This window comes from Crocodylus porosus, unplaced genomic scaffold, assembly GCF_001723895.1.
Source record: "Crocodylus porosus isolate Cpor-Errol unplaced genomic scaffold, CroPor_comp1, whole genome shotgun sequence".
NCBI lineage: Eukaryota > Metazoa > Chordata > Crocodylia > Crocodylidae > Crocodylus > Crocodylus porosus.
Window position 1 is genome coordinate 8824640 of NW_017728917.1, and position 11014 is coordinate 8835653.

The 11014-nt window shown below is 41.6% G+C and overlaps 1 protein-coding gene across 8 annotated transcripts in view; it reads left to right on the top strand.

Moving 5' to 3' along the window:
• Nucleotides 1-11014, top strand: part of FOXP1 (forkhead box P1) — a 442485-nt gene that overhangs the window by 185575 nt on the left and 245896 nt on the right. For all 8 annotated transcript variants that reach the window (XM_019536645.1, XM_019536646.1, XM_019536642.1 and 5 more), the window contains one exon: nucleotides 1091-1156. The gene's annotated coding sequence lies outside the window, so the exon portion shown is untranslated. The remainder of the gene's footprint in view (nucleotides 1-1090; nucleotides 1157-11014) is intronic.

The following is an 11014-nucleotide window of genomic DNA, read 5'->3' on the forward strand; positions in this document are numbered from 1 at the left end:
CCTTGTTTGTTCCACATGTGAAACATTTCATTACATTTCCATTTCATGTTATGTTTTTTAGATCAGCAAACCCTTGCATGTTTGGGTTTGCCTTTAATGAATTAAAGCATTAGATATTACATGTTCTGCACACTGCTTAGCAGATGATCAACATAGCAGTGAAATTATGTTATAATTTTACTCTAGTAAAGCATTTGGTCAACTGACGTGGAATTAATTCTAAGCACTGTTAGTGGTTTGAGTTAGTAACTTGATCTAAATTAATAAACAAATGTTTTTCTTTTTTCTTGTACCATATGTTGATCCCAATTACATGAACAGAAAGTGGCAGATTGTCATGTTTCTTAAAGGATTACATACTGTTTTGCATAAGAGAGTACACAAGATGCAGTAATATACATGGTAAAAAACACACGTGCTGTTATTCTTCCTTCCTGCTTTATAATGACAAACTTTCGTGATTTTTTTTTTCCCCTCCCCTGCCGACACGCACCCTTTTTAATAACTCAGCGCACTTGATGTGCTTTGATTTGACTTTAGCAAGGGGAGACTAACCACAGCAAACAGCTACCTGCATACAGCATGAAAGGTACAGCTAGATATAAAGCATCTCATCTAGGAGTGTGACTCTTTTGAAAGGGTGGGGGAAATCAAGGACCCAGAAGACTGGCTCGAATAGCAGTGATTTCCAAACATACCAAAAGACGTTAAATAAGCAGACCAAGTCTAGCAAGAGTTTGGGTTCTGAAAACAAAGGGCTAGGAGTCGTATATTATTCAAAGTGAAAATAAATTGATAGACATCAAGATTATAACACAGATGTCTCATCTTCAGGGTTTTTTCCCCCAAAGACCAAGTTGTTCTTACTAAGCTGGAGAGCCTCACGCAGGCTGGTACTGATAAGCACAGTCTTGTGACTGGATTGTTTTTATTAACTCTCTCTGAAAGTCATTCACCATTAAACACAATTGGATTCATTTGTTGTTTTATTTATGTTTGTACTTGCTAATGTGGTGCCAATGAAAATGCTTCAGACGGTGTTGCTCATACCGATCAGCCAATCACACTGTGATATCCTCTTTGTCTCCAGGGTAAGAAGAGTGACCTTTTTGGGTGGCTGTAACTGAAGATTGCTTTACAGAAGCAACTAAGAAAGGTAAATACACATACCGTTTTTGCACTCGGCCTCTGCAGAGAGGATTGCATGCATGCATGAATGAGTGGCCTGATCTTGCAAAACCGAGGCACCGTTCCTCAGTTGCAAAAATTGTGGATTTCGTGGAAATATGTGAATAAAGCTGACAGGCTTGGGCTCAAATATGAAACTTCTGCTGTGCCCAGAATCTGCCTTTCATCTAAACCTCTCCAGCAGAGTCAGTGGACTAGGGCCTCAGCATACCTCTTCGGGCAAGGGGCATAAGCACAGCCTTTTGGGGCTGTTGCCTTCTCAGGCCGTTCTGGACTGGTCCTCGGTGACGAGGAGGACAGTGGGCTCTGATTTCTGTTGCTGGGGGATTGTGCCATGTACTGTCCCCAAGCCATGCCCCTAATGAATGGGAGAGTATAGAGGGTGTTAGCTGCAACAGTGGCCCTGTGTCACTGAACGACTCGGTTATACCAGGTGAGTCTTAGGTAGGGGACAATCAGATTAATTTTAGGGTGGCTTTGCCTTAAGCTAACATGAGCCTGGATTTAGCGCAGTGTAACTGAGCACAGAATTGGGCTCCTAATCAGATTAATTTTCAAAATAGCAATAAGTAAAATGCAGGCTCTTGGTTTTTTATGACAGATTAAAAAAAAAAAAAATGGGGGGTGGGGTAGGGGGGATGAATCCTTATATTTCCCTAAAAGCTTTCTGCTTTAAAACCATCTGAAAGTCCCTTGCTTCTTTCTTTTTTTTCTTTTTTTTTTCTTACTGTTATTATTTTCTACACTGGAAATTTAAAGTTAGAAATAATATTAACATCACAAAAGTGGTGATTCATAAAATTAACTTGCCGAAGACGGGAGGAACGCATGTCAGTGCTCAGCACTGAAGTGGTGTCATCCGACTGAGGTTCATATGGCTGCTTTATAATCACCTTCTTTCAGAAATTAATAGTCGGTTAAGCACCATAGCAACAAGCAACACTGATGTAACCGTTAAGCAGTGGCTGCCATTCGCTGTGATGTCAGTGCTCGTTAGTACTGTTCTCTTGACCTTGTTTGAGTGTCGAATGGTGATTTCATTTCAAATTTAGAATTTTTCAGAATGGCTGAAGGTCTATGGGAGAAGTGGAGTTATTTTTATTTGTTTGGGTTTTTTTGTTTTTTTTTTTAACTCCACTTTTAAGGGGGAAGAGTGCCCATGTTGTCATCTGTTTCAGATTAAAATAGATCTGTGGATAGTGTGTATTTTAGCTCTTTGTTGCCAAAAATATCTATTTAGTGAGGATAAAATTCATGGAGTTCAAGTGAATATTGCAGTCCTTGGCCATGCCTATGGTTTGGGTCAACAGTGTCATATATAGCTTCCCTGGGGACTTGGGTATTGCTATTTTCTTATGGTGGAGCTCTTGAGATATTTAGTATTTTTCAGACACTTAGGAAGGAACAGACCCTGCCCTGAAAAGCTCATCGTTCAAGGGCTAGAGCTGCCCTCCTCTTGGTTTTGGTTTGATTTAAATGACCCTGCCGTGCGAGGAAAAACCTTGTACCCCCAAATGCAGCTGGCCTTAGTAAAAGTTAGCTGATGCTGTGGTATTGGGGCATAATATTACGCGGCACAAGTGAATTCAGGAGTTTTGTCTCCAGTAACCACAAAACGCTGTCTTGAAATTGGCCTAAAGGTTCGGCCCTAGATCTGCAAAAGCAGAAGTATTTATTTGGTAATGCTGTAGCCATGGCACAAAACACATGCTCAGGCTTGCCCTCTTGTGTGCATCAGGTAATACTTCAGTAGCTTGCATGATTCATAGACTGAGAAGATAATGCTAGTAGGGACCATTCGACCATCCAGTCTGAGCTCCTGCTTTATTGCTGGCCCTCCACTTCCATTGAGGTGACCCCTGTGTTGAGCCCAATGACTTGGGTTGGACTAAAGAGGAACTCAGATTTGGCTGAGGCATGCCCTTCAAAAAGACCCCGGGAAATTGAGAATCCACCACTTCCCTTGATGGTGTATTCCACTGATCAGGTATTGCACGGGTGCAAGTGCAGGTTTCCAAATGGCAAAGCAAAAATGCGCAATGTAATGAAAGTGTAGAGTAGTTCCATATTGCTTGAACGCCAAGAATTGTTTCCGTGACAAATTACAGGTCTTGTCCTGCTGCTGAAGTCACTGGCACTACTGCCATTGTGATTTCAGGGGCTGCAGACTAAGGACCAATTCTTCCAAAGTACAAAGTAAAATAAATACGTGATAACTGACATCTGGGCTGACAAATTGTACATCAAGTTTCAACTCAGTGAGAATTGAAACTGCCAAGATGATAAACCACGAGAATAGGAGTTTGTAATGGGAAATGGTGATGGAGTCCTAATTAGAGGAGTGCCGCTGAAATAAGGAAGGTTAAGGGTTTCGTTGATTGAGATTGAGCGCAGTTGCTTGATAGCCTAATTTCAGGTGAAATCCCATTTTCTGAGTTTAGTGGTTAAGCCACTGACTCATTTCCAGTGCAACAGTCTTCCCTCCTTGAGGAGCAGTTGTATGGTCCTGTACTACCCAGAGCTGCATGGAAATCCAGCCTCGGGCATACACACTGGGATGAGAGGACAAGGGTGATGCAATAGGTTTGGGTTTTTTTTTTTGCTTCAGGTTTTTTTCCCCGTGAACTCTGAAGAATACAAACATTGACAAGAAAAAATAACTGAATAAACACAGCAAGGAGTTTTCATGGCTAAACCTTCAGAATTTAGGTGTTTGCATTCCCCTTTATGTATAACGTAGCTGATCATAATACCTAATTAAGTTGCTTTATAAACCTTAGCCAGCTTTCTTCAAAGCGAGACTCTGAATTGAAATGCTGATTTTTGGGGGGGGGGGGAAGTGCATGTGTATAGAAATATGCTCAATAGCGTTAGTTATTCAGCAGCAGTCATTTGTTTAAAAATATGTAATGGCATCTTGGGTAATCAGACCAATTCAATGGGCATCGTAAATGAAGGGTAGCTTGCATGCTGAAAAATTGGAAAATCAAAACATATTACTAAAGTTGTATAATAGTAACAAAAGATGCATGCAGATTTCAAGATAGCCAAGGTTAATATCCTTCAGAAAGCCCTTAATAGGGGGGGAAAAAATCAGCACAAAAGGACTTAGTGAAGTTACACTTATTTTAAAGCATTACTTCTTAAAGCATGCTGGAGTTAAATGTTTATTAAATATTGATAACAAAGCAGTAGCCTTCTGTAATTTGGGACTCAGTGAAGCGACCAACAAATTCTTTTGTGGGCTTGACATGTGCTGTAATAGAGTCTTTTCACAGGGCCGAACCCATGTATGTCTCTGGATCTCTTTCCCCTCCTCCTTACAAGATCTGTGCGGATAAATCAGGAGAGTCTTCTCCCTATCAGGCTACGTAAGAAAAAGAAAAGAAGAACTACAGTATTAGTCCCTTGGGACAAATCATGTTGGGCACAGATTTCCTTCCTCCTGTTCCCTCCAGCTTGTTTGGGCAGGGGGGACCGTGGTCCTGTAAAATGGGGAGAATGTGTCCCAATGCCACCACTTTCCAGCTAGGGTTGTGGATCAGCAATGCAGTTTGGGTTAGTACTAATACGCAACATAGTGTACTGGGGGAGCTCCAGGCGCAGTGGAAATGGGGATGCAGGATTCCTGGATTGCATGTGGATATATACTGATAGCTCACTGTATGAGCTTGGGAATATAACTTGATTGTTTGTGTGAGTCTGTGAACCCATCTCAAAAGTTGGATTCATTTATCTCCTGTCTGTCAATGAGAAGATATGTCACGAGACGATGTTGATGGTCAAAGCACCTTTGAGATCCTCCACTGACCTCAGAGATGCTGCAAGATTCTTACTTGAATCTCTCTGTAAACTGCAGGGACGGGCATTGCGTCATATTTGACTGTTGTAGGATGACGAGGCCCAAAGACTGCATACATGCAAAGCGTGACTGCCCTGAAACACATGGGTCGAGAAGATTTATAAAGCAGATTAAGATGGGTTAAAATCATTTGGAAAATGTTTAACCCAAGCTCGTTAACATGAGCTGTGAGAATGCCATATTGAAGATTTCCAGTGTCTGTTGCAAAACTTTGCTCTTTTCTCTAAGCTGTTATCTGCTAGCATTATTGATCTTGAGAAAACAGGTTTCTATTGCTTTCCCCCCATTTAAGTTTTTGTTCTTCATGTTTCTGTATACTTTAAAACTTCCATAGCTTACTGGAGAATTTTCCTCTTCGGTTTGTGAGAGTCAAAACGGGTCTGTGCTGTTCTTGAGCCAAATATGACTTGTCTTCGGTGGAACTATTCTCATGAGCAAAAGTTGGTACTTCTTGATGCAATCCTCCCACCCTTCTTCCACTTCTCTGAAGTTAGATGCTTGATAAGGGCTTAAGTAAAGTAAAAATGCTGATCTGTATTATTCCATGCTTACAGTTTACCATCATCCATTTCAGACCTATAATACTAAACCACACAGTGAAGCATGATGGTTCAGCGGTTAGCTTATGTCTTCAGACCGGGAATCTTGTTACGTAGATCATTAGCTACACCGTTATGTTTTGGCATCTCCGTTCACACCGGATTTTGTACTGTGGCATCTCCGTTCACACCAGATTTTGTACTGTGGTAGACCTGCCATAGTTTCAGATCATTTCATAGATCAAAGATGGCTGCAGAAAATTTCCAAGAGGCAATTGAGCATCATTTTAAGGATTACTGGACTGTCCCATGTATTCGTGGATGACAAAACCGTAGATAAATTAAACACAAATTATGGGCTGAAGTCCTAATGGTGTGGCTTAATACTGAGTTGCACAAAATGTTGGACTTCCAGGCCTTTCCACCTGGGGAAAGAAAGTTAAAATGGCCTAGGGTGAAAAGCTGGAGCAAATCCTTGTTTCTCCATCAGTAGCCTTTGGACCGCCTCTGCTCTGACATTGCTTTCCAGTTAGCTGTGGTAGATGGGTGAGCCGCTTGTGTCAATCTTGTGCTGGTATTTGTCATGAAGTAGGGGCTGTTCTAGACTGGTTAAGTGGTCAGTCTCGCTTATATGCCCCTGTGATTGGGATCACGAAGGAAGACCTCTCACCTGGTGTCCACACACTCCAGAGTATGCAGTAGCTGAGGCTGAGCCAGTAAGAGGGATGCAGGGAATTAGTATGGGCAAAGGAAGAGGCAAGGTAAAGGTGGGAAGTTCAGAGAGCAGACCCGGTGCTCTGGCAGAAAAGGACTTATTATGTGGTACCAAATCTCAGAGTTGAAGGGCATGGGCAGTGGAGTTTATTAACTTGTACTGTACACCAAGAGAGCTGAAGGGGTTAGTTACTGGTGATAGTTACTAGTAGCAATTTTTTTTTTTCTTTTTATCAAATTGTGTAGCGAAGTGGGGACTTGCACTGTGTTTTGCCCTAGCTCTGCCCTGGAAAGGAGTAAGTGGCAGATATAGAATAGGGTTGGCTCTCCCTATCCTAAAGCCAAAGCATAGCGTGTAGATGAGGATGTTTGGACCAAAGTTGCATCTCTTGCACTTGTGTCAAGCAACAAGCATGTTGTGTCTGGTGACCCAGTGACGATGGCCATTAGCTGGAATCGGCTGGAGGGCAGGCTTCAATGGGCCACACATCCCACGATCAAGGGATGAGTTGCACTGCAAGAAAAACCTGGCTACAGAACCGATGGTACGGCATAAAAATGGTACCCACTTTTGTGTGTTCGTCATGAGGTGAGTGGGAAAATGAAAGAGCAGAAACTAAATTTTTGCCAGGTACGTTGGATTTTTAATTGCTCAGCTCTTCCTGAAATCGTAGCCTGTGGGTGTACACCAGAGTAAAAGTGTGCCTTTCCGGTACGTTTTGTTGAGCTGATTGCCATATGGTGGTAGTAATGGCATGAGTGAGAGTTACGGTGGCAGCATTGCAGGTGATGTTGTTGGGCGTTACTCGACCACCTATTTTATTTGCTAGCTAGTGCAAAACCCAAGACATTTTTTGAAGTCTTTGGCCTTTGTAGCCTGCTGTATTTCTCACTGCAACGTGTGAAAGCATTTCTTGCTACTGCTAATGGCAGGAACCTCACTCGCCACATCCAAGAGATTTAATTGCTAAATGTTTCTTCCTATGCAATCTGTGCATTTTAATTTGGGAGTCTCCCACCTCTTCATCCCTTACAGTTGAAGTGCGTTTTGTACAGATTCTGTAATGGCTCTGAAGGGTCGTTCTGGAGTTTGAGCTCACTGTTTGTTTTATTTTGGTAGCAAAAACATTTCACTTTTGTAACTAAGGCTCTGACATCATTTCCATTACAAACCCTTAATATCAGCAGTTTGTAATGTGGCCTTCAGAATCCATTTGGGCTGAAATTTGATGAGCTGTTTTTTGTTTTTTTTGGGGGGGGTTATTAAGAAATTTTGCAAGAAGATGGATCTAGTTCTTCTCTTTATCCCTTTCAGTCCCATGATTTTTTTTTTTTTTTTTGTTGAAGCGTAGAAGATTCCTTCTTCAATAATACAGAATTGTATTTATTTTTACTTCTTTTGTAGGGATGTAGAGAGTTTAACTCCACTGATGGGAGAAAAGCTATGTAGAAGGACAGAAGACTGATAGTCTAGGTGGGGAGCTGGTTTCTTTTGTTTTCAAGTACAGTTTTTGAGTCCATTTTAAGTAGAAGAGGGCTTTCCCCCCCACCTCCACTATTTTTTTATCGTATTTTTTCAGCAGGGGGAGCGGGGATGTTGCTGCTGCTTCCCTGTTTTTTAAAGTTGATTCCTGTAAATGGAAATAGATGTTTTGAATGGCAGGGCAAAAGAAAAAGTGCATTCTTCAGTTTTGAATGCTATTTAGAGATGTCCTGTTTTGAAAATGCATCTGAAAAAAAAAAAAAAAAAGAGAGAGAGAGGATTCATTTGCAGCCAGCCATTTTGTTTTATGCCTTTATTTCTCCCTGAGATTGAGCTCCCAGCATTTTATTTGTTTGTGCGTTTTCTTCGGTTCCAAGAAACGTGTAAATGGTTGTTTTTGGAGGTAGTTGCAAAGAACGTTTGAACCTCGGAGAACATTATAAGCCCACAAGAGGTCTTGTAGAAGTTGTAAGAATTTGTGTGCATGTCTGCAGAGTCAATTATATGAGACGAATGGCTAGGGTGAGACTGCGAGTGAGAGTCCAAAACTTGCTGTTTACCCTCATTTAACATAAAATAAAATACTTTCTGTCTGAAATTTCTCAGCAGACAGAGATTTGGTGTGTGGGGGGGAGTTTTTGTTATTAATGAGACGAGGCATTTGAAGCTAAGGAATTAGTCTGGATTTATGCTGGTGTAACTGAGAAGAGTATCTGGCATATATGCATATATATTTTTGAAAGTCAGATAATCAAAAATGACTTTGTTGAAACTGCCAAATTTGTTGTGTTCATTTGTCCTCGATGAGATCCAGCTCATAAGACACAAGTTTCAAGGGGTTTGGGGAGTTAATTTTGAAGTTGCTCCATAAAATCACTGGAATCTGAGAGGCTCCTGAATTATTTGCAGTTGATAGACACACCAGTAGGTTTTAAAGAGTTGCTTAAGGAGATGACAGATTCCACGGACAGCCTGTGTACTACTTTGTACAGTCGTTGTTGAGATGAAGCAATTCAGAAGTTTCACTGAAACACGCAGTATATGTTCCAGCATTGGAAAACGGACAGCTTTGATTCAAGTGTCTGAAGCATGGGAGCTTCACGGGCACAACAGCTGGAGCTTGGGTACTTCAGGAATAGGTTGTATTGAGAGCAGTTGCAAAGTGTTTGGTTTCCATGAGAGTTTCTAGCTTGCAGCTCGTTCCTGACTTGCAGACAACACGAGAAAGCTTTTTGTGCTCCATGTTTAATGGTGTAAAACGTTAGTGTGCTCACTCACTGCGTATTAAGCTTGCCACCCCTGCAGCCCATCCTACCTGTTGTGATGTCCGCCATCAAATGGACATCGCTATAGTGTGCTCTTTTAAAAGCCCATATTCTGGCTTCTCTTATTCTTATTAACTGACCCAGTTCTCTGACCCCCTTTGCTTAATCGAAGAGTCTCCAAGCGTTATTGGAGGCTCCAACTTTGGTAGGGCAGGAGTGACTACAGGTGGGGTCTTTCAAGGAGTCGCTATTTCAGTTTTGCAGGGGAGATGCTGAGATGCCTGTACCATAAACTCTTAATTTCAATGTCTTATGCCAGTGTTTCCCAACCTTTTCCAACCCAAGGCACACTTACATTAATAAAATATTTCTGTGGCACACCTGTTAAGGCATTCCCCCATCCTCATACCTATCGTAGCTCATTGCCGTAGCACAATTCGGTGGCACACCTGTTCACTTTTGTGCTGGGGCTCAATAGTTGGGAAATGCTGTCCTATGCTATTACTGTTTTAATATGGGATTTCCCACGGGGTTGAGATAGTCAAGCCCAGCCCTGTATTTTCCAGAAGAAATTGAGTTTTTGTCAGCTGAAATTTCTGAATGGCTTGGAGGTTTATCAAAACATGCATGGGCCAGATTAACATGCTTGGAGGAAAAGGGGTAGATGCCACCTCGTCTCTGGCACCTGGTGCTCTCCTGCCCACAGGCAGGAAGCTGGAGATTAGGATTCCTCTGGATCAGGTTGCACCTCCAGCGCCTGCTTTGTAGTGCTGCGTCTGTTTGAGTCACATACATGTTTTCATATGATTTTAGAGTGTGTGTGTGTGTGTGTGTTTAAAGATAGAGATTCATTCATCAGGGCAGTTGGAAGAACTTGGATCACTTTCTCCTCCACCAGCTTTGGGAAACGGTGCGCATTTGATCACCGTCTCCCTGATATTTCTTCTCCGTTACACGATCAGTCTTGTCCCAAACGAATTGGATTCCTCCGGGCACCAAGTGGGGAAAAATAGCAAGAAGTGGGTCCGAGCTTTGCTTCCTAAGGAAAAGCTCTTGTCTGTCTGCCTTTCAGTCTGCAGATTATGTATGGAGCTGCACGCTCTGTGTTTTCAGTTGGAAGTCCTGGATGCTGGCTAACTTGACAATAAAATCGATCAGAAATGTATGTTTTTTCAAGGCCCACACCTTCTCTCAGTGGTTTCAGTCTAAGCAAGCTTTACTCCTCGAATTTTTTCATTCTTCATGTTGCCTGGCCGGGAACACCGTGCCCAGCCATATACGGTTGAGGAAAAATAGAAACGTCAAGGCTTGTCCCAAATCATATGTATTTTTTTCATATATGTATACAGCCTTCATGCTGTTTGACTGAAAAGTGCTAGGCTGACGTGTCAGGATGTTCACTGGCACCATGAACATTTAAAGATTGCTGCATTATTTACCTTTTATTTTTTTTTTGGTTGCACCTGTTGAACGTGAGGACTTAGCACGGTGCATCCTCCTGTTCCCCAGAGGACGATTGAATCAGTTCTCGACCAAACAAAAAGCCTTTAAAGCCAGAGTGAGTTGTCCAAGATGCTGGGGGGGGGCAAGTAAACAGAAAACTCAGTAGTTACTTATTTACACAATACATAACTCCCTTGTCTGTTGTGTAAACTCATCATATTTTTCTGTCAACTATAGAAAATTAATTCTATTAAGCCTGTTCTCCAACCTATCTTCCCTTTAAAAGCTCATTTTTTAAGTTTTTTTTTCTTTTTCTTTTTAAAGACAGGGTCAGGGGAAGGAAAAAGGCCTTTTTAAAAATTCTTTAAAAGGTGTTTTGTTTCCTGGGAAAATGTATTGTACTACATTTTTACTCAATACTTTTATTTAAATGTTACCCGATCACCCTAGAAAAGGGTTTCAGTGGTGGCTCAGTATCTATGTTGGATTCTTTTATTCAAAAAATCTGTTTTTGAAAGAA